This window comes from Prionailurus bengalensis, chromosome B1 (genome assembly GCF_016509475.1).
Source record: "Prionailurus bengalensis isolate Pbe53 chromosome B1, Fcat_Pben_1.1_paternal_pri, whole genome shotgun sequence".
NCBI classification, from domain to species: domain Eukaryota; kingdom Metazoa; phylum Chordata; class Mammalia; order Carnivora; family Felidae; genus Prionailurus; species Prionailurus bengalensis.
In genome coordinates, this window is record NC_057344.1 from 175,400,490 (window position 1) to 175,428,452 (window position 27,963).

The 27,963-nt window shown below is 38.7% G+C and overlaps 1 long non-coding RNA gene across 1 annotated transcript; it reads left to right on the top strand.

Annotated features, from left to right (window-relative positions):
• Positions 1 to 27,117, top strand: LOC122468389. Its single transcript, XR_006293230.1, has 3 exons — positions 1 to 264; positions 5,912 to 5,976; positions 26,959 to 27,117. It is a non-coding gene; the product is annotated as an uncharacterized LOC122468389 (long non-coding RNA).
• Positions 27,118 to 27,963: the final 846 nt, after the last annotated feature.

Consider the following 27,963-nt stretch of genomic DNA (forward strand, 5'->3'; position numbering starts at 1 on the left):
TTCTCTCTGTGTTTCCAGTTAGGGTAGGCGCAAGTTACAAGGCGGAAATGGAGGAAATGGAGCACAGCGGTTTGTAGCTCTCACGTGGTTGCTTATCTGCTGACCCACCTTAATGATGTGGAGCCGCCTTACAGCTGCCCCGGCAACTTCTCTACCTTTCCAAGAATCCTCTCTCAGCTTCTCCAACCCTGAAGCCAGGCGTATGTTTAACTCCCACGTGCAGAGCACCAGCTTCCCCTACAGGAGGATGCCCATGCCAGTGTGGTAAGAGGCAGTGAGACCTGGGTGCTAGCTGTGCCGTTGGATTTTAGCGTACCTTTATCCCCCCCCCCCCCCCCCCCACTTTACATTCATCTTTCTTTCTTCATTGGACTTCAAGCTCCAACAACAGACAGAAAGACAACGGCTTTACTGAGATTTCTTTAAAAGTTCCCAAATTATATAATATAAAATTTGTGTATTTATATGATATTTTTAAATTAAAAAAAATTTTTTTAATGTTTATTTATTTTTGAGAAAGACAGAGACAGAATGCGAGTGGGTTAGGGGCAGAGACAGAGGGAGACACAGAATCTGAAGCAGGCTCCAGGCTCTGAGCTGACACGGGGCTGGAACTCACAAGCTGTGAGGGCATGACCTGAGCCCAAGTCGGTCGCTCAACGGACAGAGCCACCCAGGCGCCCCATATGATATGTGATACTTTTAAAAGCAGAAACAAATGGAGACTAATATTGAAAATTCCCTGAGCAGACAAAACCAGTTTATTCATACAAACAAAGCTTAATTTAGCTTATTTTGCAAGTCTAACTCAACCAGGGTCATTTCTTGTTTATGCCTCTGGAAATCATGAGGAAAACTTGAACTATTTCCCAAAGTTGATATGAAATAACCACTGACTGATTCCCTATCATTTAAGAAAATTTACTATTATAACCGATCACTGGGAAGAAAAAACAGTCACTACTTTCTCACTATAGTAGCTGCTCTGTAACAATGTACCCTTGAGCCTCACTCCATGTTTTGGTTTGAATGCTCCCAGTTTGCAAAGTGCCTTTTTGGTGTGTGCACAATAAACTGTTACTAATTGCACTTTACTTTAGCCATCTCTTAATTTTTGACAATATATATATGATATTATATATGCTATATATCATAGATACTTTGCCTATGATACATAACATATAATATCTATCATTTTTTGGTTTTGCTTCTGATTGGGGCCCTAATAGATACATAACCCTTGAGTTCTGGCACAGTTAATTACATCTTCAGATATGGTATTCTGCAAAACATTAATTAGGAAATTCTTTTTTTTTTTTAACGTTTATTTATTTTTGAGACAGAGAGAGACAGAGCATGAACAGGGGAGGGTCAGAGAGAGGGAGACACAGAATTTGAAACAGGCTCCAGGCTCTGAGCTGTCAGCACAGAGCCTGACGTGGGGCTCAAACTCTCGGACCGCGAGATCATGACCTGAGCCGAAGTCGGCCGCTTAACCGACTGAGCCACCCAGGCGCCCCCACTAATTAGGAAATTCTAATGTAGTTGGGTAATTTTTTGGATGTGATTTTCCCAATAGTTGAGTAAAAACATGTATAGAGCAAGTTATCACATAGCATCTAATTTGCCACTTCACTGAAGGCTGTGGTAAGAAATATCAAGATTCTGTTGTAGGTTGAATTATGTTCCCCCAAAGTTATAGTCTAGTCTGAACTCCTGGTACCTGTGAATGTGACCTTGGATATAGGGCTTTGCACGTGTAATTAAGATGCAAATTAAGCTGAGGTCATAATCGATTAGGATTGACCCTAAATCCAATCACTAGTATAGGGAGACACAGGCCAACACAGAGAGGGAAGGCACATGTAACAGGGAGGCTGAGATGGGAGTTATGTGGCCGCTACCATGAAACCCTAAAAATTGCCAGCAACGATAAAAAGCTCAAAGAGGCAAGGAAGCATTCTTCCTGGAGCCTCTAGAGCGTGGCCCTGCCGGCACCTTGGTTTCAGATTTCTACCCTCTGGAATGGTGAGATAGTAGATTTCATACCAGTTCTTACTGTTGTTTTAAGCCACCCAGTTTGTGGTAATTTGTTAGAGCAGCCCTAGGAAACTAACACAGGTTCCAAATGAACTTTCCGGATGCCCGTCCTGGTGGCCATAGGTCGGAACTCCCACTTTTCATAAAATCTGTTGCAGGAAATCACTAAAGGGGACCGTGGCGGCCCTTCAGACAGTCTCAGTAATCATGTTCCTGTTCATCGTGTCTTGAGTTCAACCCAGGAGGGACCATGTTGGATTGTTTCATACCACTCTCAGGCCACAAGCATCCATGTCTCTCATACAAGATCTCTGGGTTGTAGAAGTCCAGGGTTCTCATGGTGGGCAGAAGCTAGGGCAGCATCTCCAGTGCCCTGACCAGTTATCTCCAGAGGGATGCTCCCTGGGCAGGAGGTAGACTCCGGGCAATTAGTCCTCCTTGGATGGGAGGAAGCATGACAACTTAGAACTAAGTCTGTCTTGACGTAACTCCCAGGTGCTCTCAAAGGAAGGTCTTTCCTCACCCTCCCGGTCTAAATCTTAGTCCTACTGACCTTGAGATTATTCTGTGTCTTCCTCTCTGATCTGAGAGCTACTCCTTCTTTTCCCCTTCTTTCTCAGTCAGGGTCATCTAGCTAATACCTGCTAGCATAAAAACTCACTCTGTAGATGTGTGCCTGAGTTCTGACTCAAGCTGATTTTGTTTTTGCTTCAGTTTCTATAGTGGGTTACAAGTTCAAGGCAGAAGTGGGGGTGGAGGGATGGTGGAGGAAGTGAAAAGAGGCCTTTGGAGAGAACTATAATTAAGATTCAGAAGTATTATCCCATTATATGGATCAAGTTCCTTCCTTCCTTCCTTCCTTCCTTCCTTCCTTCCTTCCTTCCTTCCTTCTACCTCCCTCTCTCTATCCCTTCCTTCCTTACTATACCTATCATCCACATATTGATGACATAATGTGAGTTACTTAGCTAACCACTAGACCATAATGATGTTCCATGATTCCTGGTTTCTGGAGGCTCCCAATCTATCAGGGGTGCTGATACACAGAACTCACAATGTGTCAATTACTTACTACAAGGGCCTCTACTTCCAGGGGTTCAGTGATGGTGGGGAGCAGAGGATGCCAAACAGAAGAAATAGCATGGGCAAAACCCCTAAGGTAGAAGAGCATGTCTTCACCAAAGTAGATTTAGGGAACTGTGTGTAGTTGAGACATCTTATAGGAATCTTGAGAGATGAGACTAGAAAGGAGGGTGAGATCCTTGAAAGGACTTGAATGGCATACCAAGGAATTTGCAACTTAGTATCTTTACCAATAGGGTGGCGTAGGAATTTCCAAAGTTCCTGAACAAGGAAATAAATGATCATTACACTCTAGAGATGCCTTTCTACAGACCCTGTATGTAACATGTACTCCAGCCGGACTGTAATGCCACACAGTCGGGGAACATGAGGCTAGTACAGTGCTTGCTGCAGATACAGTGTTGTGTATCTCCCCAGTTGTGTGTTGAGTGAATGAATGAGGCTCAGAGAAGTAATCATCTGTGGCCAAAGCCTGACGTTTGAATCATGATTCTGGGAGATTTACAAAGGATAATAGAAGACAAATCAAAGGAACTGTCAGCTTTGTTGTTGCCATCATCTTTCTCACGTTTACTCTAAATCTCTCCTGCTGTGATTCGGCCCAGAGCTCCTTGTCTTTTGTGGCAATGGGAGGTAACCAAGTAGCACCTTTCCTTGGAGCATAAACATTGGTGTGCTTACGACCCACACTGAATTGTCCTCAATATCTCCAGAAGAAACAATTTCTATTTTTTAAAATCAATTTTTTCACGAATCCTTTTTCCAACTATTTGATCATCTTTGCAGCTGACCTGGATTTTCTGTCCCTTCCCCTCTGTTGGCTGCCAATATCTTGCCTGGAAGAGACACAGCTTGAGCTACATGGTCTCTAAGGGAGCAAAGTCTGGCCAAATCCTTTGGGCTGATAAGGAAGGGCTAGGAAATGGTCCATATCTAATATTCGGATAATGTTTGGGTTCCAGTCAATAAACTAATGAGAAATTACGGAAGTTCTATCTTGCTGACTTAAAAGGAATTAGAATTCAATAAAATATGCAAAGCTAAAATGATAATAAACCGTGTTTTGAGGTTGTTGAGAAACCAAGGTGCATTGGCTATGAAGTGGGAGGGAAAACAATAGATGTTGAGGGCTTGCTTTGTATGAGAACTTTGCATACTTTCTTTTAATTCTTTAAAGAACTAAGAAGCAGACCTCTTTTCCTGTGTAGGGAGTGAGAAGATGAACATTGGAGAGTTTAATTAACTTGCCCAGGGTCTCCCAGGGACTGACCAGGCCTGGACGTAGTCCACTTCTGTCCAATTAAAAGACCAAGGCTCTTTGCCCATTGTCCTGAAATTGGACACAAAATCGAAGGACCATCCCAGAGTGGCTATTTATAGAAATCACCACCACCATTTATTGAGGACCTCTTAGACATCAGGTCTTTAGACTAGATAAATCTTACATAAAGTATCGGGTAAAATTTAACCTACTCTTTGTTGCAAAGCTGTTTCCCGAGAGTTATTATTCCCATTTCACAGATGACAAAACAGGTCCAGAGAATTTAAGGAACTCTTCTGTTTTTACAGTTAGTAAGGGACACAGCTGGGAGTGGAGGCCAATGGACGCCTCTCCTACTTCATCTGAGTGCCATCAGTTATGGCAGTCAGGAAAGGCTGCTCCAGGCTCAAGAGCAGGGGTACCAGAGGGTGCCGACTGTGGGGAGCAGCCCCAACTTTTATTAGAGCAAGAGCCCTGAGGCAGATGGTAGCTAGATTTCACTTTACCAATCTGACAGTTTTACTACTGGGAGCATTCATACTCAAAAGATATCAAAAGCTAATGTTCCTCCCTTAGATCATTTTTCCCCCCTGGAAGGTTGGGACAGTTACTTTTATCAATTAAAGTCCTTCTGAATGGCGTAGAGAGTGAGTGTTTCTCCAACTTCAGTGTCCCTAAGAATCGCCCTGGGTACCTGATTAAAATATGGTTCCTAGACCTGACCCCTATGGAGAATTTCTGATTCCATAGGCCTGGAGTGGACCTGAAGAAATTTGTATTTTTAACAAGTACCCTAGATGTTGTTGATGCAGGTGTGAATTCTGCCTGTTGAAACCCTTGTGTAGTGGTTGAGATTCTGAGTCTGGATCCCTGGTACCATCACTGTGAGCTCTGTGGTGGTGAGTGAGTCATTTAACCTCTTAGCCTCAGTTTTACTATCTATGAAGTGGGAATAATGATGATACCTACCTACCTGTCAGTCATGGGAGGATTAAATAAAGCAATGTATGTAAAACAGTTAATGTCTTTCTGGTACAAAGTAAATGTTCAACTAATGTTAGCTATTTTTATACTAATGAGAAGTTAGTCATTTACAGAAAAAAGATTGAGTCATTCTTTCCACTAGAAATTTTTTATGTCTTTGTGCCTATGAAGATGGGGGGCTGGGGAGGAATGTACCTGTTCCTGGAAAGGTGCATAATATAGGAGTTTTTTCTTCTGTAGTACTTATTTCAAATGTTCTTTTTTATTTTTCTTTTCTTATTTCTTTTCTTATTTTTCTTTTGCCAGTATTTAAATAAATAAAATTTATTTATTGGAGTGCCAATGGATTCTTTGTAAAGGAATTCCCTGCACATTGATAATCACTAAATAGATCTCTGGTTGATGAGTCATTCATTTTCCTATGGGTCCTGTCAGGGCTCCTTGGAAAATTTCCTTTCCTCTGGCTTTTTAAGAGAAATGATAATGGAAGAAGCAAAACTCAGAAAGTTTGGAACAACTTCCTTTTTCCCTTCACACTCCCAGGTCAGAGATGCCCACACCTCAGAGAGAGCCCTCCCCTGGACTGGAGGTATAAGGACATGAGCCAGGTAGGTCTCCATTCCAGCCCTCTGACGTCAGGGCTGCAGCCAGACCCCCCAGGCACAGGATCTGTGGAAAAACACCTGTGCATCCTGGCTTCCCTGGAAATAAAGTCCAAGCTCTTCCACGTGTGTATATGACCCTTTAAATGTCCTTGTTCTGGTTCCTGTTTATCTTTACAGGTGCCTCCACAGCCCCCCCCCCCCCCCCCCCACCTCCTTGGTCCTCTTCATACTTACAGTTTGTTTATTGAGCCTTATTTTTTCTCCACTCTGGGCTTTTCTAATGCTATTTCTTTGGTTAAGCATGTTTTCTTCTGTTCTTTCTACCTTCATATTTCCTGTAGATCTTACTTGGATGTTCTTTCCTATGGGAAGTCTTCATTAGGTATTAGTTGCCCTCCTCCATGTTTCTAAAACCTAACAATCATTGCTATTACACATTTAGCAAAATATAACATTATTTGCCTTTGTATTTGTCTCCTCTACTAGATCAAAAGCACCCTGACTCAGGGAGCTTACCTTTCTTACTCACTTTCTACCCACAGGACCCCATCACAGGCACAAGGTAGAGACTCATTAAATAATTACTCAGTGAATAAACATGTTGTCTTTTAACACCTGCCAGAGCACTTCCAATGATGGGAAACTTATTACCCCCTGAGGCTACTGGATCCATTTTTGGAAGGATCTGCCTGTTTGAAAGCTTTTCCCGATGAATGAATAGAAATCAGTGGTCCTATAACTTTCCAGGAGAGCTGGAAAGTTTCCACAGTCTTGGAGGCTGAGATAAAATCTCGAGTCCTGTCATCATCTTACGGTCTTGGAAAGGCTCTCTGGTTAAGCTTCAAGTGCAAAATGAAGGTGGCATTTTTAAGGAAGGGCTACTGGATAGAGATAGAAATGTTGTAAGAGTCAAACTGATCACTCGTCTGAGATGGAGAACATTGTTGTTTTCTTACTACACAAGCAAGAGAGGTGAAAGGAGTAACTCTGGGCAACAGGGATGGAGTGGCCTCCCAGAGACAGGTGCTCTGTGTCTGTGACAATAGACTTAGGAATTTACTAAGAAAGCTTGAATCATTCTAAGATGTTCTGATTCATGCTTGAAGCTCCTTGAGTGAAGGAGGTAGTGCCTTTCCTTTAAAAATGGAAGGAGTACAGAGTGCCTGAGTGGCTCCGTTGGTTAAGCATCTGACTTGATTTCAGTTCCGGCCATGATCTCACAATTTGTGAGATCGAGCCCCATGTCGGGCTCTGCCCTGACAGCATGGAGGCTGGTTGGTATTCTCTCTCTTTCTTTCTCTCTGTCCCTCCCCTGCTCTTTCTCTCTCTTTCTCCCCACTCTTTCTCAAAATAAATACACATTTAAAAAAATGGCAGCAGTACACTGAGGGTGTTAGCATCTGTTCTGTTCCAGGGTGCTAGTTGTAACTTATAGTCCATTGAATTTGCTTTTTTCACCCCAACCTCCAGAGGAAGATTTAATTATCCTCGATTTAGAGGAGAGAAACAAATTTCATGAAGTAATTGACCCAAGGTGACACAGTTAATAATTACTGGGCTGAGACCCTTTTCCCAGTATTTTCCCAACACTTAATGGAGTTTTGTATTTTTACAACATACAAAACATACGGTCACTTCTATAAACACAGTATTTCAAAAGATAAGATTCCACCCTCACCTGCTTTTAAAAATCACATTTTGTCTTCTAAATCGTCCTGACTTGAGAGGTCATGTACAGTGACATCTAAATGCTAAGTTACGTAAAACAAAAGAATCTAAAATAGTGCCATTTTCTTCACTACTTGCTACACATTTTAACATTTTAAAACTGTGATTGAAGCACACACACGATTTCTCACCTTCAGTCAGAAGAGCATTCAAATTGCCTAAATAAGTATGTGCTTGTAATATGTCCTCAGAGACTATTTCCACATCAGAGATAAACGTATAGGTGTAATGAAACAACTAATTGAAAACTGATGGCAAGGGAGGCTCTATTATCAGAAATAGTGATCATTTTCTTCAAAATAACTGAGGTAAATAAAACCCCACTATTTGCTGTTCGTTATTCATCCTTTCTCTTCCAAGCCCTGAGACTCTGAGCCAGCCTCACTGGGCCAGTAATTTGTTAAGGGCACAAGCATGACAACTCTCCTTCCAGTCCAACCCCAACAACATCAATGGCACTTGATGAGTCTGAGGGGCATCAGAAAGCCCTGGCTGGATTGCAGCACTGAGATCTTCCTTGGAATTATGGGATCAGAGTCTGTCTTTGGCATTAAGATCATAAGTTTTAGAGGGGTGCCTGGGTGGCTGAGATGGTTAAGCATCCCATTCGATTTCAGCTCAGGTCATGATCTCATGGTTCGTGAGTTTGAGCCCTGCACGGGGCTCTGTGCTGAGAGCGTGGAGCCTGTTTGGGAATGTCGTTCTCTCAAAATCAATAAATAAACATTAAAAAAGAAAGTTTCTTTTAAAAAAAGATCATAATTTTTACAGAGCAAAACTTAGGTTTCAGAGAGAGAGAGCAAGAGTTGGGCAGAGGGACAAAGGGAGAGAGAGAATTGGATGCAGGGCTCAATCCCAAGACCCTGGGATCATGACCTGAGCCGAAGCCAAGAGTTGGATGCTCAATTGACTGAGCCACCCACGCGCCCCTGCAAACTTTAGTTTTTAAAAGAGAACTCATGAAGATGGATGTTTAGAGCCCATCCTGGGTACACTGTCACATTGGCAGTTCTTTTATTTTGCAGTGTCTTTCCAACTTCCTGAGCCCCTTCTTCTCTGGTAACCTGCCCAACTTCCTGTATCACCAAATGCAGCAGGCCATTCATTTCCCCCAACTTCTCTACCTGGACTTGATTTTATCTGAATCTTTTTTTTTTTTCCCTCCTGCCTCAGCCCCATTCATTCAGGGCCTTTCCAGATGATTGGGCTAATTTCCGATAAATTCATTCAGAAAAGATAATGGCTTAATGTGTCAGACATTTACGAGGACTTGCATTTCAGGGGATTAATCCTAATCGTGGGAGGAATCTTGAGAATTTCAAAAGGACAAAAAAAAATGTTGATATTATATACCAGACTGTACAACAGAAATATAACTTAAGCCATAAATATAACCTGCACATGTAATTCAAAATTTTCTAGCAGTTTCTCGAGAAAGGAAAGAGGAACAAGTGAAGTTAACTTTAAGAATCGTATATTTAACGCAATATATTCAAAATATTATCCTTAAAAATATAATCTGTATGAAATTTATTAATTATTATTATTACTTTATTTTTGTTCTAAGGTTTTGAGATCTGATTTGTATTTTACACTCACATCTCAGTTTGGACTAGCCACCTTTCAAGTGCTCAACAGCCACATGTGGCTTGTGGCTACCATACAGGACAGCATGATTACATTCAGATAAATTAAGAGCACATTTCCTGTGTGTCTGCGTGGAGATGAGGCATGGGAGGGGAGTGGTGTGTGTGTGTGTATGTGTGTGTGTGTGTGTGTGTGTGTGTGTGTGAGAGAGAGAGAGAGAGAGAGACTTTATTGAGAATGTAATGATGTGATAGGACTGGAAACAACAAAAGAGAGAGAAGTGTGTGTGTGCTTAATTTCCAATTGAATTTAAGAGGCAGTGTGATATAATGGGAAGAGTGTGTGTAATTTAGATTACAATTGAAACTCTGCTGTGTGTTATTGGATACATTACATAAGCTCTGTGAACCCCAGATTAACTTGTTTGCAAAAGAGATATAGTAATAACCACTTTAGAGGATTGCTGAATTTAGAATTTAACAATAAATATACAGAAAAGCCTGAGTGGAGAACTCTCAATGAATGCAAATCTGCCTGTCCAATCCCCCACCCCTCCCGCCCTCACCCCCACTAAGGCTCGGAAACCTTTACATTTTTCCTTCTCTTTTCCACACCACCTACCCAACCAACTCCTCCTCAAATGCTAGTTAAATTCTCAACTTCTCTATGAAACTTTAAAGAAAAATACTTCTGCAGTTCTTACTAAACATCCTAAAGAAAAATTGGCAAGATCGTTGAGATTTGATATCAAGACATAGTTCAGCCCCATATTTACCAGATTAATTCCATTTCTATGGCTAACATTTTGTTATCTGTGAAATCCTTTTATCCTCTCTTTATCTATCTAAATTCTATTTTCCGTATTGCCAGGCTCATATTCCAACTTGTGTCTGAAACATTGTTAGATCGCTTGAGTCTGCAATCACCTTGCTCTTGGTACAATCATATCACGTCTTCCCCAGTTTCTATCAAGCTGGATTCTACGAGTGAAATTTGGTTCCTATAGCTAATTAATAGGTTTTCTTGAAAAAAAAAAAGTTCTATGACGGAAAAAAAGTAAGCTGATGAAATTCTGAGTTAAAGAAGTTGAATTATTTTATTTTCCAGTGCTTCACAGGGCAATGTATATTGTGAAACTACAAAGGGGGAGGGGGACAATTATTTGCAGCATTTCCCAAATTTATCAATCAGGGTAAAAAGTTCCTATTTTTTCTTTTAACTACTTCATAAACTAGCATTTCAAAGAACTCATTTTGGGATACACTAATATATATTATAAACCATGGCAATTTAATATGTGCATCCTTAACATCTCAAATACACTTTACTATCATTTGTTTATGCCTAAACTTCCCAATAGCAGCATCATGATGCACATTGGGACTTAAAGCTTAGAAAGTTTTCATGAGTTTTCTTTTCTTTTCATTTCTTTTCATTTCTTTTCTTTTCTTTTCTTTCTTAACCTTTAATTTGATCTTAACAACAATATTCTGAGCCAAAAATATTTGAGAAGACCAATATTCAACCAGTATTGATTGAGGAATATGTAACAGGCCCTGAACTAGCTTCTCAAATACAGAGGTAACCAAGAGAGACTTCATAGCGGCAGACAGACATTTAACGAAACTTTCACAAAATCCTTAGGTATTTTGAAGAAGAGTAGTAATTGCTAATACTTATGCAACCCTAAGTCCAAGCCATTTTCTAAACACTTAAATAATTCTCAAAATGACTTAGAGACAAGGTCCTATTATCTCCATTCTGCAGATAGAAATTGAGACACAGAGACACAGTGACTTGCCCAAGGTCATACAGAGCCAAGATTAAAACTGAGGCAGTTTGGCTCTAGAGCTTGACCTATGTTGTATTACCTCCATCTATAGAAGTAAGGGAGTATAGCAAGATCATGTGGCTGGAGACCTTGCCTAGTGTGCATTTTCATGGAAAGAGCTAATGTTTAAACTGCATATTCCAGGGGCTCCTGGGTGGCTCAGTCGGGTGAGCGTCCGAGTTCGGTTCAGGTTATGATCTCATGGTTTGCGAGTTCGAGCTTCACATCAGGCTCTGTGCTGACAGCTCAGAGCCTGGAGTCTGCTTCAGATTCTGTGTCCCCCCCGCCCCTCCCCCACTCACACTCTGTGTCCCTCTCTCTCAAAAATAAATAAACATTAAAAAAAATAAACTGAATATTCAATAGTGAGTAGGATTTGGCCAGCAACATGGGTGGGAAAAAGCATTTTAAGCAAGGTGAAAAGCATGTGTGAAGGTGTTGAGTAAGGAACAAGTTTGGCACTTACAAGAAACCATATAAAGGCCAAAGTGACTTGACTCTAGTGACCTAGGATGGAGAGCAGTTCATGCTTGTCAACCTTGTTGTGTAGTAAAAATATAATCTTTAGGAGATGGGTAGTGCTGATGGTACTCAATGCCATAGAATTGTACGCTTAAAAATAGTTAAAATGGTAAATTTCATGTTATGTGTCTTTTACCACAATCAAAAACCAACTGAACAAATGAGAAAATAGAGGAAGGAAATATGATAAAATTGCAATTATTAAGGCTAGGTGATGGATATATGGGAATGTATCATAGTATTTTCCCTACCTTGGAGTATATTTGAGTTTTTTTATGATACAGTTAAAATAAATGTAATAAGTATTCTTTTCAACCTAAAAACAATGAATAGTGATTGAAAGACTTTAAGGAGAGCTATACGGTTTTTAAGATGCTATGGAGAATAAAAAGGATAGTTCAGATGGTTAGGTAGAGGAATATTATTTTGTCTATTCAATAACCATGAGCAAAAGTGGATGCATTTAAAAATATTTAGGGCGGAGAATCATCAGACTTGATGATTGGATATTGTGACATTTCTGGCATGAGTTACGGCATAAGAGGAACAAAATCAGGAGGGTATAATGTCTTGGAAGTCAAAGAGAAAGGTAGTCAATGTTTGAATGCCGAGAAGATCGCAAGCGAAATGTCATTGAAATTAGGAACACAGGGGCACCTGGGTGGCTCAGTCGGCTGAGCGTCATGATCTCACTATTCTGTGCTGCTGTCAGCACAGAGCCTGCTTCAGGTCCTCTGTCCCCCTCTCTCTCTGACCCTCCTCCGTTTTCTCTCTCTCTCTCTCTCTCTCTCTCTCAAACATAAATAAACATTAAAAAAAAGAAATTAGGAATATAGGAATTATTGTAACTTTTACCTAGAGGGCTTTTGGTGGAGGGAATAGGAGTCATTTAGTTAGTTGTAGGTTACTATTATAGACTAAATTCTTATGTTCTCCCCCAAATACCTATGTTGAAATCCTAACCCCAATGCGATGGCATCAGAAGGTGGGGCCTTTTGGAAGACATAAGGTTTAGATGAGGCCATGAGTGTGCAGATGGATTTGTTGGTATGAGGTTGGGAAGTTAAGGGAATTTCTATCCAGTGGCTTCATCTTTCCTGTGAAAATATAATTAGAATCATAGGAAAACTTTTACTGATGGTTTATTGACAGCCGATACTGTGTAAAACATTTACATGTACTGACTCACTTACTACTTACAATAACCTTAGGAGGGAGGAACTATTACTATCTCTATTTTACTACTACAAATCTGAGGCCCAGAACTGTTAGGACATATATGCCTAAAGTTACATTAATTTTTAACATTTATTTATTTATTTATTTATTTGCTCAAGTGTAATTAACATATAAAATTAAGCTATTGAGACTACCCTAAGATGAAAAGCTTTTTGCACAGCAAAGGAAACCATCAGCAAAACAAGAAGACAGCCTACTGAATGGGAGAAGCTATTTGCAAATGATGCATCAGATAAGGAGTTAATATCTAAAGTTGCATTTAGATAAATTGCTGGAAGCTGAATAAAAGCCTGGACAGTTCGCTTTTAGACAGCTGGCCGAACAAGCCATGTTTTGTTAAGGCCATCCAGAGATGGTGAAGGGGATACGGGAGGGGTTGGTCATCTGAGGAGTGTGAAGGGCAAAAAGAATCTGCAGAAACTGATTGGAATAATGTGATAAGATCATAAGGGTTGTTGAGAGATACTGTTGAGACTGGGAATTACAAATTGAAAGTGCCATCAATCAACCTGGTGATGTGATTTGTTCCAGAACATTTCAGCTATTTGAATGCAGGTACTGGGAAGACAGACAGTCGGGTTTACCTAAGGTTAGGACTTAACTGGGTGTGGCAGAGTGACAAAAAGACAATGGAGAGTGAGGGTGGCTGCAATATTCTATAAGGAAAGAGGCTTTGGGGAATACATCCCTCTCATTCAAAAGTCTTTCTACTGTGGTAGTATTTTTCCTCTCACTGGTCTTTTCTGGCAAAGACTTTGGTGAATAGATCATAGCCTTGCAATTCAGTGAAATTCAACACACTGTTACAGCAACTTCAGTATCTGTTAGCCTCTCTGATGTGTGCTAGGTATTTTAAACTAGGACTTTGCTGTTTATATACTATTAATGCCGTTGGTGCCAGAGATTTTGTCTAAAAGCAGTGCATAAGATACTTAAATGCCTTTGCTCTAGCCTACCCATTTATTCCATTTTGGTCACAAGGGCACATCATTGATTACTTTCAGATTTCTTTTACGTCACTTATGTCACTCCATACTAAAAAATGTTAATGTTATACTCACATGAATGGACCCTAAATTTACACCTTAAATTTTATTGTATAATTTAAGAAGTTAAGATTCACATCTGAGAAAAAAAATCAAGAGTCCAATTAAAAAAAAAATTCTGTATACATCATAATGACCCATTTCAACAAACCTTTCATAATTAAGACTTGGGTTATTGGAGAGCGCTGAATAATCTTCATGGTTGGTTGGACATAAGCTGGTCATCAGTACACTGTGAAAAACTTACTTTTAGGATGATTCTGATGCCCTGAAATAGTGGAATGGATTCTGAATCACAAAAATCTGGCATAGATTAAGCAATAATGAGATGGATCATTAGAAGTGGTTTTATTTTGAACCCATCAGTGCAATTTGTAGGCATTCAAAGTCAATAGAATGCAATAGAATTCGTTGTTAGAGATACAGAATCTTGTGCCCCATTCCAAAGTGACTGAATCAGAATCTGCATTTTGATAAGAACTTCAGGGAATTTGTATGCACACCGCAATTTGAGAAAGCACTGGTCTAGGTCAGCATTGTAGTAATTAAGTATTGTGATGGCTTGCGATGCTAACTCACATAAAACACCCATTGGTTTTTATGGTTTTGGTCTAAAGATGAGCTCATCACCTGTAAGCCCTGATGTTTTTTAGGTAAAAGGCTAGTTTGAGAGGAAAACAGGGAGGAAGATGTGGGCTTTATTTTATTCTAGACTTCATATGACTGGTCTGCAAAAGCATCCATTCACAATTCTGATATCCATTTTCTCCAGTCTTTCTCCCCTCTGGCTCTCCTCTTTCCTTTTACACTTGCTCATGCCCCTCAATTTAAAAACCCATGATTTGCAAAAACACTAGTTTCTAGACTCTCAGTAGCCAAATATTTGTTGATAGAAAAGAGTTAACCTAAAGGACATATAAAGATGGCAGGATTCTTATGGTTCAGGAAAAGTTTGAAAATCATCACATGGGGCTTTAACTATTGGAATGGTTGACAGGTTTTTGTTTTTGTTTTTGTTTTTTTTTCCCATGACATGGCAGAATGTTGACTCACAGGAATTAATGTGATTAACCTTCAGCCAAGGCATGTTTGAGGCAAAGAGGTGAATCAGACTCATTAGTTTTTGGTTCTGGAGCAATGAAGGATCATGGCATTTGCCCTGTGTGTGTCCTTCTGAACAGAGATCACCCCAATTCTGTCATTACTGCTTCTGAGCCTTTTTCTCCATTTTCCCCCCCAAAGGCATAAAATGCCAAGCTGAGTAATCAAAAGACAGTGGCTATTCAGTGTATGACGATGACTTCCAAGCTAAGGTTTTCATTTTGTCAGATATTTTCATCGAGAGCATTTTGTTTTTCCCTCTCCATGCTGTCTTCTTGAAAGAGAGATAATAAATGAGAGGTCAGAGCATCAGGGCAGTCAATGGAAGGCCTCCAAACAGGCAAAGGCAGTTTCTATCTCTTTCTGCATGATTTCTCTCTCATCTTTAGGATTTAAGCAGATGCTTTTAGATAGACAATGCCCTATGGAGCAAAAGTGAGAATGCTCTATTGCTCAGTTATTCTAGGTATCAAAGCCCATTGTCAGGATTTTGAATTAACGTTAGATGTTTAAGAGAATGGATTAAAGCTCCGTGCGGTTGTGAATATAAAACTGACACAATGGTTACATCACTGAACTGGCAAGGGCAAATTGTCCACTCTAATGATGATAATATTTCTTGACGATTATTACAGGCATTATCTCATTTAATCCTCCAAGTAACCCATATGAAAGTGGTATTATAGTTCCCCTTATTCAGATGAGGAAATTGAGACAAAGAGGTATTATACAACTTGCTCAGGATCACGTAGCTGGTCGGTGGCATACTTCCTGTCCTTTCTTTACCCCACCTTCTCCCTCCCCGACAGCTAATCTACAGGTTACAAGGGACTGTGAAGGTATTTATCCATGATTTCTCGATCCTCTCCACTAACACCTTCTCATATACCTTGTAAAGCCCTTTGGTACACTAAGAAAAGTTTCAAAGTGATGCTTCTCTTCATGTCCAAATACATTTGGGAATATATTAGCAATTATGAGCAGGAGTCATTTCTCTTTCTGACGGCCACAGACAAGATACTGATTTAGAACACATTATTATCCCTTCAGCTCATAAAGTGAATTTAAATAAACATTGCCTGTGAAGAGAGTCCTAAAAGGAGACTTTTATCTTCCCTTAATATTCAAAATACCACCAAAGTGAGAAAAGCAAACAAACAAGAACTCCTTCAGCAATGCCCTTGCTTCAGTTTCCTAGGGATTTCACTCCGTAGTTTGCGTCAACTCTCTCCACCTATGGAAAGAAAATGACTACATCAGTAAGCTGTTGTTTGTTATGTGGGCTCCATCAGTCATCTTATTTATTTGTCATGCTCCCTTTCTTCCTTCTTGGAGGTCTTGCCCCAACAATTACTCTCTTTGTATCCTGTATCTTTAGTATTCTTCTATTGACATTTAACCCTGATATTAATATTTAAACATACCAGATCTCTCCCTTCTTAAGCAGGAATGGGTAATAATAATAAATCAACCATATATTGTTTTAGCTATGGCTCTGTTCTCTTGCTCTTTGCAGTCAAGCTTTTCAAAAGAATTGTTAAAAAGTTGTTATTTCTTCTCTTCACTCCCCAACCCACTCTGAACTCTCCCCACTGCTTTACCAAACCAGCGTTTCCCAAGTCACCAGTGACTTTCTCATCTCCCAACTTATCTGGAAAAAAAGTTGACTGTCGATCTACTTGAAGTCAAAGCAGCATATGATGTGGTTGACCAGAGGGTTAAACTTTTTTGCTCTTTATGCCTGACCCCTCTGTCTAATCACTAAATTGTATTAATTTTACCTCTTAAGTATCTAATACACAACTTCTCTTCATTTCCATTGCCTTTAGCCTACTCCAGGGTTTCTCAACCTCAACACCATTGTCATCTTGGACCAGATCATTCTTTGTTGTGTTAGATCATCTTGTGCATTGTAGGATGTTTAACAGCATCCCTGTCCTCTACCAACTAGATGCCAATAGCAACTCTTCCTCCTTCCCCCTAGGTCCTGATGATAAGAAATGTCTCCATGCATTATAAAATGTTCACTGGGAAGCAATAATGCTTCCAGTTGAGAACCATGACTTTAGTCCCAGTTAATATCATTTCCCTCCTTATTTAATGCAACAGCCCGAAATGGTGAAAGATGCAAATCTGATTATGTTATCATAACTTCTTAAAAAACTTTATTTTGCTTTTCCATGACTTTAGAATAAAATTCAGAGTTCTTAACAGCATTCTCAAGTGCTTTTTTAACAGCTTTATTGAGGCATAATTTATATACAAAAGACTGCACATATGTAATATATACAATTTGATGAGTATGACAGGCATACCTGTGAAACCATTACCATAATCAAGATAATAAACCTATCTATCAGCTCCAAAAGTTCCTTATGCCTCCCCCTTTTCTCTTCTTTTGTGATAAGAACACTTAACGTGAGATTTACTAAATTTTTTTTAAGAGTGCGCAATATAGGCACTATGTTGTACAGTAGATCTCTAGAACTTCTTCACCTTGCATGACTGGAACTTTACATCCGTTGAACAACAGCTCCCCTGCTAGCCTCTGACGACCACCATTCTAGTCTCTGCTTTTGTTAGTTTGACTATCTTAGGTACCTTATATATGTGGAGTTATGCAGTGGTTATCCTTCAGCAACTGGTATTTTACTTAGCATAATGTCCTTCACGTTTATCCATGTAGTCACATATGATGGGCTTTATTCCTTTTTTTTAAGGTTGAATAATATCACATTTTCTTTATTCATCTGTTGATGGACATTTAGGTTGTTTCCGTATTTTGGCTATTGTGAATAATGCTGCAATGAACATGGGAATACAGATATCACCTAGAGATAGTGATTTTTATTTCCTTTGGATAAATACCCAGAAGTAGGTTAGTGGATCATATGGTAGATCTACTTATAATTTCTCGAGGAAACTCCATACTGTTTTACATCTTGGCTGTACCATTTTCATTCTCATTGATAGTGTACAAGGATTCCCATTTTTCCACAACCTGTTTACTTTTTTTTTTTTTTTTTTGGTTTTGTTTTTTTTTGAGAATAACCTGGTATGAGGTGATATCTCATTGTAGTTCCGATTTTCATTTTCCTCATGATTAGAGATGTTTAGCAGCTTTCCATGTATCTGTTGGCCATTCGTGTCCTTGGAGAAATGTCTGTTCAAGCCCTTTGCCCATTTTTAAGTTGAGTCACATATTTCTTATGGTTGTTGGTTTTTTTAGTTTTTGCTATTGAGTTGTAGGAGTTCCTTATATACTTTGAATATTAACTCCTTGCAAATATTTTCTCCCATTCCATAGGCTGCATTCTCATTCTGGTGATTGTTTTCTTTGCTGTGCAGAAGAGTTTTAGTTTGATAGAGTCTCCCCTGTTTATTTTTGCTTTTGTTGCTTGTTCTTTTGGTGTCATATCTAAGAAATCATTGCAAACATTCCTGTCAAGAAGATTTTATTGGGGCACCTGGGTGGCTCAGTCAGTTAGGAATCCAACTTCAGCTCAGGTCATGATCTCATGGTCTGTGAGTTTGAGCGCTGTGTCGGGCTCTGTGCTGACAGCTTAGAGCCCAAAGCCTGATTTGGATTCTGTGTCTCCCTCTCTCTCTGCCACTCCCCTGCTCATGTTCTGTCTCTCTCTTTCTCAAAAATAAATAAACATACAAAAAAAAAAGATTTTCTCATATGTTTCCTTCTAGAAGTTTTATATTTTCAGGTCTTACCTTTAAGTTTTTAATGTATATTGAATTGATTTTTTGTATAGTATGAGTCCAATTTAAATTCTTTTTTATGTGGATATCCAGTTTTCTCAACACCCGTTATTGAAGAGACCATCCTCTCCCCATTTTATATTCTTGGCACTTTTGTTGAAGATCAATTGAGTGTATACATGTGAATCTATTTCTGGGCTCTCTATTCTGTTCCATTGTTTATATGTCTGTCTTTATGTTAATACCACTTTGTTTTAATTAGCTAAAGAGATACAAAGATTTAATGCTATGCCCATCAAAATACAAAGGCATTTTTTAACATAAAAATTTTATAATCCTAAAATTCATTGGAATTACAAAAGACCTCAAATAGCCCAAACAATCTTGAGAAAGAAGAACAAAGCTAGAGGCATTAAATTTTCTGACTTTAAAATATATTATAAATCTACCCTAATTATAAAAGCATTCCTAAGTTTTAACCTTTACTTACCTCTTCAATTTTGGGGGGCTGTATTGGATTTCTTCATACTGGCATTTCCCAGAATACCAATTATCTATCCTGAGGCTTCACAGAGCTTTTCTTTTGCTTGGAATGTTTTCACTTTTCCCTCTCCATTCACCTAGTCAATTGTCCATAATCCTTTAGGTCTCTTTTGACATGCTACTTCCTCAAAGAGGCCCTGTTTAACCAGTGTCAGTATCCCTCTCTACCCGACTAATGACTGGTAGACTAATGCTGCATAATGACTCATGCTACCCAAACTACATGCTTTCATATCAGATTGTATTTCCCCTCTCACAATATGTTTTTTGGTGGAATTATCTATTCAGTGTTTCATTTTCCTGTCAAACCATACAATCTCTGAAGATAGTTTCCATGTCTATCTCATACTCTGTTGTTTAATTAGAACTTTCTACAATGCTGGGCACATAGTACAAACTCAATATATATTTGTTGATTGAATGCTTTGGAGAATCTGTTGGAAGAAAGCCGTGGTATCTCACAGACTATCTACACAGGAAATACAGAAAGTCTCGCTCACTACCAGAAGTAGAAACTATAAAGTCAAGAACCCAGGTCACATCTTTCATTTGCGGCAGCCAAATGGTCTTCTGTCTGCTTTTGCACACTTGCTTTATGTGTTTTTCTCTGCCCTTTACTCTCTCGTCTTACCTGTGTCAAATAAACCCTAAGTCCACAAGACCTCCATACTGATTGGTCCAATACCAAGTAATAAGTGCTTACTAAATCCTATGTTTTCTGTAGTGAGAAAGAAACATTAGTGGATAAATTGGTGGGCCTGTATTCTGAAATTAGTGAAGAAGAAGAACAGTGAGATGTTTGCCCTTATTTCTATGACTCCTCCTTAGGTTTTTTTCAGAAGCATTTGAAGGACCTGGGACACTCAGATGAAATATCCAAGGTCGTTTTTGTCTTAAGGTCCCTTTGAGGATCACTCCCATCAGCAACATCTTCCTAATAAGAATGTCCTTGAATATCACAGCGATGAAGAGATGAAAATAATTCATGTAGAAAGTGGGAGACAGAGGACTTAGGAAATTTTCCTATCCTAAGCACTTCACAGACTGTCTTTCCCAGAGCATCGGAGTTTTGTTCCAAAAAAATAGAGCAACAACTCTCATAGTCCCTGAATGCTGACAGAACCACCATTGAATGTGGAAGCCAGCCAACATGAACTCTTTCCCTTGATAAATGGACACCATAGGAAATGATCATCAGTGGAAGAGCTAAGTTGATTTGTTTCATGGCCGTCCGTAGACAAAGTTTTATTCGTTTTTTAAACAGAACTAGAAATAGTTTCTTAATTATAATTTTTTTTTAAATTTCACTTTAAAGGTTTGCTCCCAGGCATAGGAAAATTGTATGTCATTGAAGAGCATGTATGGTGGAGCAGATGCATTTATGCCAAGACACATTCGAAGAGGAAAAGTGGGCAAATTATGCAGGGGCATATGGGCTTTGGTGACACACTCAGCCAATTGTCCCTACATCTCAAGAGCGAGACACAGCTTATATTTTGGAACAACTGAAGTCAGACTTCTATTTTGTGGATGTAGATGAACACTCAAATGTGATACATCAGGCAGCAGAGGCTGCCACTTGGAGCAATCCTGATTTATTTTAGGAAAGCTAAGCCAAGGGAAACCCATAGTTTTCTAAGGAAGAGATTTTGCAATCATCTTTAAACTTTCAGATGCTAATTCCTATCTTATTTCTATAACCACCCGCTCTAGAGCATGTTTAATGAAAATAAGAGATGATGGCTGTCATATCTTAAGTGAGCTAAATTTTATCTATGCTGAAAATCACTGTGAAATAATCTCTAATTATAAAGCTGGGAAACAGAACATTTCAGCACATGTGCGTTGAAGTAGGCCCCCAGTTCTTACCACTAGAGCTATCTTGAAAATCTCACATCTGCTAAAAGGGGAAAAGATTGAGCTTCTTCATCAGTATTTTAAATAATCTAAATGTTTTGCAATCACCATGAAGTTTGGCCTAAAGACCCATTTTTCTGTGTTGGCGATTAAAAACATTTTATTTTACATGAAAAATGTCTCTGATCGGTATAATACCAAATGAAGAAATTATGTAGCATACCATACATAATTTTACAAATGCTAAATGGATGCTATGTGCCAGGTGTAGTGCTAAATGCCTCAAATGTTATCTGCCTTATGTTTGTTTTCCTGCCAAGATAATGAAACTCTACATGGGATAACCTCAACCAAGAAATTTCCAAAAGATTCAGCAATCTACTTCCAACCTTTAGACAGCAACGTAACAGTAAAAGGATTGAGAAAAGAACAGAAAAAAAAAAGGTTGTTTTTTTTTTTTTTCAACGTTTATTTATTTTTGGGACAGAGAGAGACAGAGCATGAACGGGGGAGGGGCGGAGAGAGAGGGAGACACAGAATCGGAAACAGGCTCCAGGCTCCGAGCCATCAGCCCAGAGCCTGACGCGGGGCTCGAACTCCCGGACCGCGAGATCGTGACCTGGCTGAAGTCGGACGCTCAACCGACTGCGCCACCCAGGCGCCCCCCCAAAAAAGTTTTTATCTGCTATATAGCTACTTTAAAAAATTTAAAGGGTTAGGTTTTTTTATGGATTGGGAAACGTGGTAGTGTTCATTATTTATCCTTGTATTTAAATAACAAGTCATATTATTCTAACTCAAATCATTAATCTATGTATGCTATATACTGCTGGATGCTGAGCTACCCAAGGGAGGTTTCCACACAGAGCTCAACTCATAAACTTACTCCTTCAACTTTTCTGCCCTTTCAACTCAGTAATCCACTTTCAAAATTGCAATTATGAGGCAATATATAGCAAAAATAAAAGGATCCCCGACAATGTCACAAATAATTGTGCCATGTAACACCTGATGGTCTTTTTTTTTTTTCAGTGAAAAAAAATGATTTCTACAGACATTAAGAGCTATCTTGAAGCTGAATGGACAAATGTTCATCTATACCATGTGGGTAATTCTTTCTAGACTGGTCATGGAATGACCAGCTTTGTGCTGGAATGTGTGTTAAACTTAACATGGTATGCTGATTTCAAAACAACTGTCAGATTTTTCTTTTGTTTAGAGATATACTTCATGGAAATGTTGCCGTTAGCTTGAAATTCTCACTCAGGTCTCTTAAAAAAGCCTGCCCATAAACTTAAAAAATCCTAACCCACCTCAGGTGTCACTAAATAAAAATACATTTGTCACATTTACCTATGTGTGTGTGGGGGGGGAAATTAACCAAATTGACTCTTATGAGGTTCTGTTAAGTCTTTTTGAATTGTTATAACAGGCATTAGTGGAATACTGATTAGTAACTAAAAGCCAAAATCGACTTAGTTGATCAAGGAACGACCAAAAAAAAAAACAACCAACAACAACAACAAAAAACAACAAAAAAGAAACCACCCTGGGAAACGTTGATCTTATTATTTTGCTTTTTTAGGGATATCCTTAAGTCTGGGTCAAATCAATCCATCATCAACAACTCAACTGAATACTTGGTATTCTACCTTGGAACAAGGAAACCCGATCCATCGATTACTCTAATATTATCTGAGATACACTAAATTACTCTCACTTTAAAATCTGTTAAACAGAGAATGTCAAAATCTTTTATGCTAAGAAGGAATATTCTTAGCTGAAATTTCATGACTGAAATTTGATGAACTTTGTGGATTTCTTGGTGAAATGTTGCCTCTCAGTATATTTCAATGTCTTCTGGCTTAAAGAGTCAACTCTATGCTGCAACTTTTGAACCAGGATGTCTATTTTATATTAAAATGATATGTTTACTATTCTGCACCAGCACTGCAAGGCATGGGAAGGAAATGCACACCCTATTCTAATGCAGGCTGCCTTTAAGAAGCCACCTTAACTGACAATCATATTCCAGTGTATATTTTCATGAAGTCGCTTGGTCAGAAATGTGTTTCATCGTTTACCTACCATTTTAACTTGTCTTTTCAGTATGAACCCTAGGTCACTGAACTGTGAACAACATTTAATTATAGGCTCAATTCTTCATTGAAAATGACAGGATCTTATATATATATATTTGTCAAATTGACTATTATGTGAAAATGAAGATTGAATATAAATCTGGAAGCTCTACAATAATTACCTAATAAAAAATGCCCAGCCTTTTCACTTAGAATAGTAAGTCCTTAAAAATCCCAAGATGTGATTCTATGGTATTTTCCAATGTCAGTCAATCAATAATTTCTTAAGTATCCACTGTATGCTTATGTTTTTTTGTATAACACATTTCAATATTTTCATCTAAGATGAGGAGACAAAAGCCCAGAGAACCATTTGTCATAATCACATTTTTTTAATAAGAAAAATAAGGCTATGTCTTCAATCCTCAACTCCCAACTAAACTAATTTAATTTGTATTTATATTGATCTGAGGGTTTTGTTCTAGCTCCTTGATGCTCAAAGCTGGTCTGCAGCCCAGATATACACCTGTCATCTAGAGTTTGTTGGAAATACTTGTAAACCACCTATCTGATGAGAAGTTAATGTACAAAATATATAATGAGCTTATATAACTCAATGGCAAAAACGCAAAATAATCTGATTGAAAAATGGGCAGAGGGCCTGCATAGACATTTTTCCAAAGGAGACATGAAAATCACCAACGGGTACGTGAAAAGGTGCTTGACATCACTAATCATGAGGGAAGTGCAGATCAAAATGAGACATCCCCTCCTACCTGTTTGGATATCTATTATCAAAAAGACAAGAGATAACAAGAACTGGGGGAGAATGTGGAGAATAGGGAGCCCTTGTGCACTATTGATGAGAGTGTAAATTGCTATAGCTACTATGGAAATTAGTATGGAGGTTCCTCAAAAATGTAAAAAGAGGCCCACCACATGATCTAGCAATCGCACATCTGAGAATATACCTGAAGGAAATGAAATCACTATCTTGAAGAGGTGTCTGCAACCCCATAGTCACTGCAGCGTCACTCACAATAGCCAAGACATGGAAACGACCTACGTGTCTATCAATGGGTGAATGGATAAAGAAGTTGTGTTATATGCACATATGAAATAAGTCAGACAGAGAAGGACAAGTACTGTGTGATCTCGCTTTCATGTAGAACCTAAAAATGTCAAATTCATAGAAGGGGAGAGAGAGCGGAACACTGATTGCTGGGGCTGGGGGGTGGGGGTAATGGGGAGATGTTGATCAAAGGGCACAGACTTCCAATTAGAAGATGAATAAGTTCTAGGAATCTAATGTACTGCATGGTGACAACAGTTAAAAATGCTCTTATATACTCAAAAAGTATTGTTAACTAACTTGGATTTAAATTAAAAAAAAAAGAAAACAGAAAAAAATAAGAAAAAAATCATTTGAATAAACTGTGGATGAAAACTTTCCATATTTGATGAAAATTATAGAAGCACAGATCCAAGAATCTCAAAAACCCCAAGCAGAAGAAACAAAGAAAACCACATCAAAGCACATCATAATCAAATTGCTCAAAACTAATGACAAGACAAATACCATCTGATTTCACTCAGATGTGGAATTTAAGAAACGAAACAAATGAGCAAAGGGGAAGAAAAGAGAGGGGGGTGCAAACTAAGAAACAGACTTTTAACTAGAGGGAACAAACTGATGGTTATCAGAGGGGAAGTGGGTGGGGGGATGGGTGAAATCAGTGATGTGGGTTAAGGAGGGCACTTGTGATGAGCACCGGGTGTTGCATGGACGTGCTGAATCACTATATTATCCACCTGAAACTAATATTACACTGTATATTAACCAAAAAAAAAAAAAAGTGTTAAGAGAGTAAATCAATTATTTATTTATTTATTTATTTTATTTAAATTCAAGTTAGTTAACATATATGTAGTATCAGTTTCAGGACTACAACTTAGTGATTCATCACTTACATGTAACACCCAGTGTTCATCCCAACAAATACCCTTCTTGATGGCCATCACCCATCTAGCCCATCCCCCCTGCCGCCTCCCCTCCAGCAACCCTCAGTTTGTTCTCTGTATTTAAGAGTCTTTTATGGGTTGCCTCCCTTGAAAAGAGTAAATCTTATTTTTTTAATGTCTATTTATTTTTTGAGAGAGAGAAAAAGAGAGCACATGTGGAGAAGGGGCAGAGAGAGAGGGGGACCGAGGATTTGAAGCAGGCTCCACACTGACAGCAGGGAGCCCGATGCAGGAGTTCGAACTCATGAACTGCGAGATCATGACCTGAGCTGAAGCTGGAAGCTTAACTGACTGAGCCACCCAGGTGCCCTGGGTGTTCTAACCACCACACACATGCACACACATACACACAATTACACACAAAGGTAATTATGTGAAGTGATGAAGATGTTAACTAACCCTGTCGTGGTAATCATTCCACAGTATATACGTGTATCATATTACATTGTTCACCTTAAAGTTACACAATGTTATATATGAATTATAGCTCAATAAAGCCAGAAAAAAAAAGAGATACCATATCTCAGGCCCCACCCTGACCTGTTGAATCCTAATCTGCATTTTATATGATTACCAGGTGATTGATAAATTTGAGAGTGACTGATACACATTGTACCAGGAAATTAGAAGTTTTAAAATATAATTTTAATATTGGAGGAAAGGGCTATTAAGATATAACTAATAACGTGATTAAACTATTCAGTGGCTGAAGAATGAATTATTCATTGTTATTATTGGTTTATAAATAGATTGAGGTTTTTGCTTTGTTTGCTGATGAGCACTATTTACATGACAATGGAATAACTCCTTAAGGATTAAGAAATTAAGACATTTTTATATAATACTAAATAATTAGTTTGGATGACTTACTGTCTGAATTAAATATTTATTTTGGAGGGATGTATGTGAGCTTAAATGTTATGTCTCAATGCTTTCATGTACAGGCATGGTGGATGCCATTATTTCAATTCTATAGGTGAAGAAAATAAGCCAAAGAATTTAAGCAATCACATAGCAGGTTGGACACATTTACCAGCTTCACATCAGCAGTGGAAAAAGGAACACTTGCCCGTCTTAGCGGCTGGGGCAGAAAATCCTGGAGAGTACTTTCTCTGCCCCATTTTGAGTCACTTTGGCCAGAGGAATAGGATAAACACTTGGACAGGGCTGGGTCATGTGACCACTCCTGTGGCCAAGAGGAGAGGAATAAAGAAATAATAGGATTCAGGGCGTACAAAGTGGGAGGAAGAGGTTGCCCCTGGAAAGAGAGCTTCTGGTTGTAGAAGGCTAAACAAAAATCAGTATAGATGGTAAGTGTGTGAACTGCACCATGATCATACACTGAGGCCTTTTGATTTCTTTTCAATTACCCTTTACTGAAGCATTGAAAGAGTGCTTTTCATTTGGTTGTGGTGATGAGATGCATCCATATTGAAATCTCCTGGAAGAATATGTAAGCACACGCTCACCAGCATAAAGCCCTAGACTGATATAGTAAGAATCTTGGATGAGAGTGGGTGGGACAATATACGTGTAGGATCCCAGGTTTCAAGAGGTGTCTATTTGCACTTAGGTATTTTAATTTATTCAAAATGTTTTCTGAATTGCATTTTAATTGGACAGTGATAAGTGATTAGGTAGTGTAAGGCTTCTTGGTTTTAAAAATGTTGTCTTTTTATTTCAAAGAAAATGAGTATGTGTCATATTTCTTCTTTAGGTAGCCGCACCTGTGGAAAGTCCACCGGTTCATTTTGAGAATTCGTGTTAGTATTCATGCAGCAGCCGGGGCCTTACCTGGGAAGAGATAAATAGCCCCCAAGCATTTGCCTTGTAAAACCTTGCCAACAACCCATCATTAAAACTCAAAGGAAATGTTTGCCACGTTTCTTTAATGCTCCCAGTATGTGTGATGATCAACATCAATGATTAAAATGAGAATTATCAATCTTGAGGTTATTAATTACTAATGTCTTTTAGCCCCATTAATAGGAATAAGTTTGAGAAAAATATCAATCAATGCTATCTTGCTTAAGTAATCTTTTCACTGCATGCATCTGAAGGTTAGGCTGTCGAAAGTCTTCAAGCCCTTACCAAAGTCCTCAACCTCTCAATAAACATGTATTAATGCATTCTTTATCTCTTCCTTGAGTGTCCCTCAATTCTAAGGTATTTTTCACTTTTGGATCTTTATTGTAAAGTGTTTTATTTAAATCTCTCTTTTCTAGTCTTTACAGGTGATAGCTACCAATCATCTCCAAATCAATTGCTCATTTCTTTCAATGTAACATGATTAATGATACCTCCAGTTCTTTGGCAATGACTATATCTGCAATAATAGAATGCTGCTTATTCTTGTTTGAAATTCCCTTGCCCTTTCTAATATCTGCCCTTCTATAACCTTTTCCTTTTTCAACAGGGTGCGTGACGAGATACCAGTCTCTAACCATTTAGTTCATAGAAAAATCCCCTGAAGTCTTTTGAACCGGAGTTCTTTTTAACCCAAACACTGAAAGCCTCTTCTGTGTAGTACAAATCTTTCTTCATCTTCTAAAAGTCACTTCAAAAGGTGTTTCATTTTTCTAGAAAACTAGTAAACCTCATTATACTCAGATGCCATCTTGTTCAAAGCTTTTAATACTTTGTTTAAGGCATGTTACCACTGTGCTAGGGAAAAGCTTACCTCATGTAAAGATATTTACAGCATCTGAGTAGACCGTGTAAT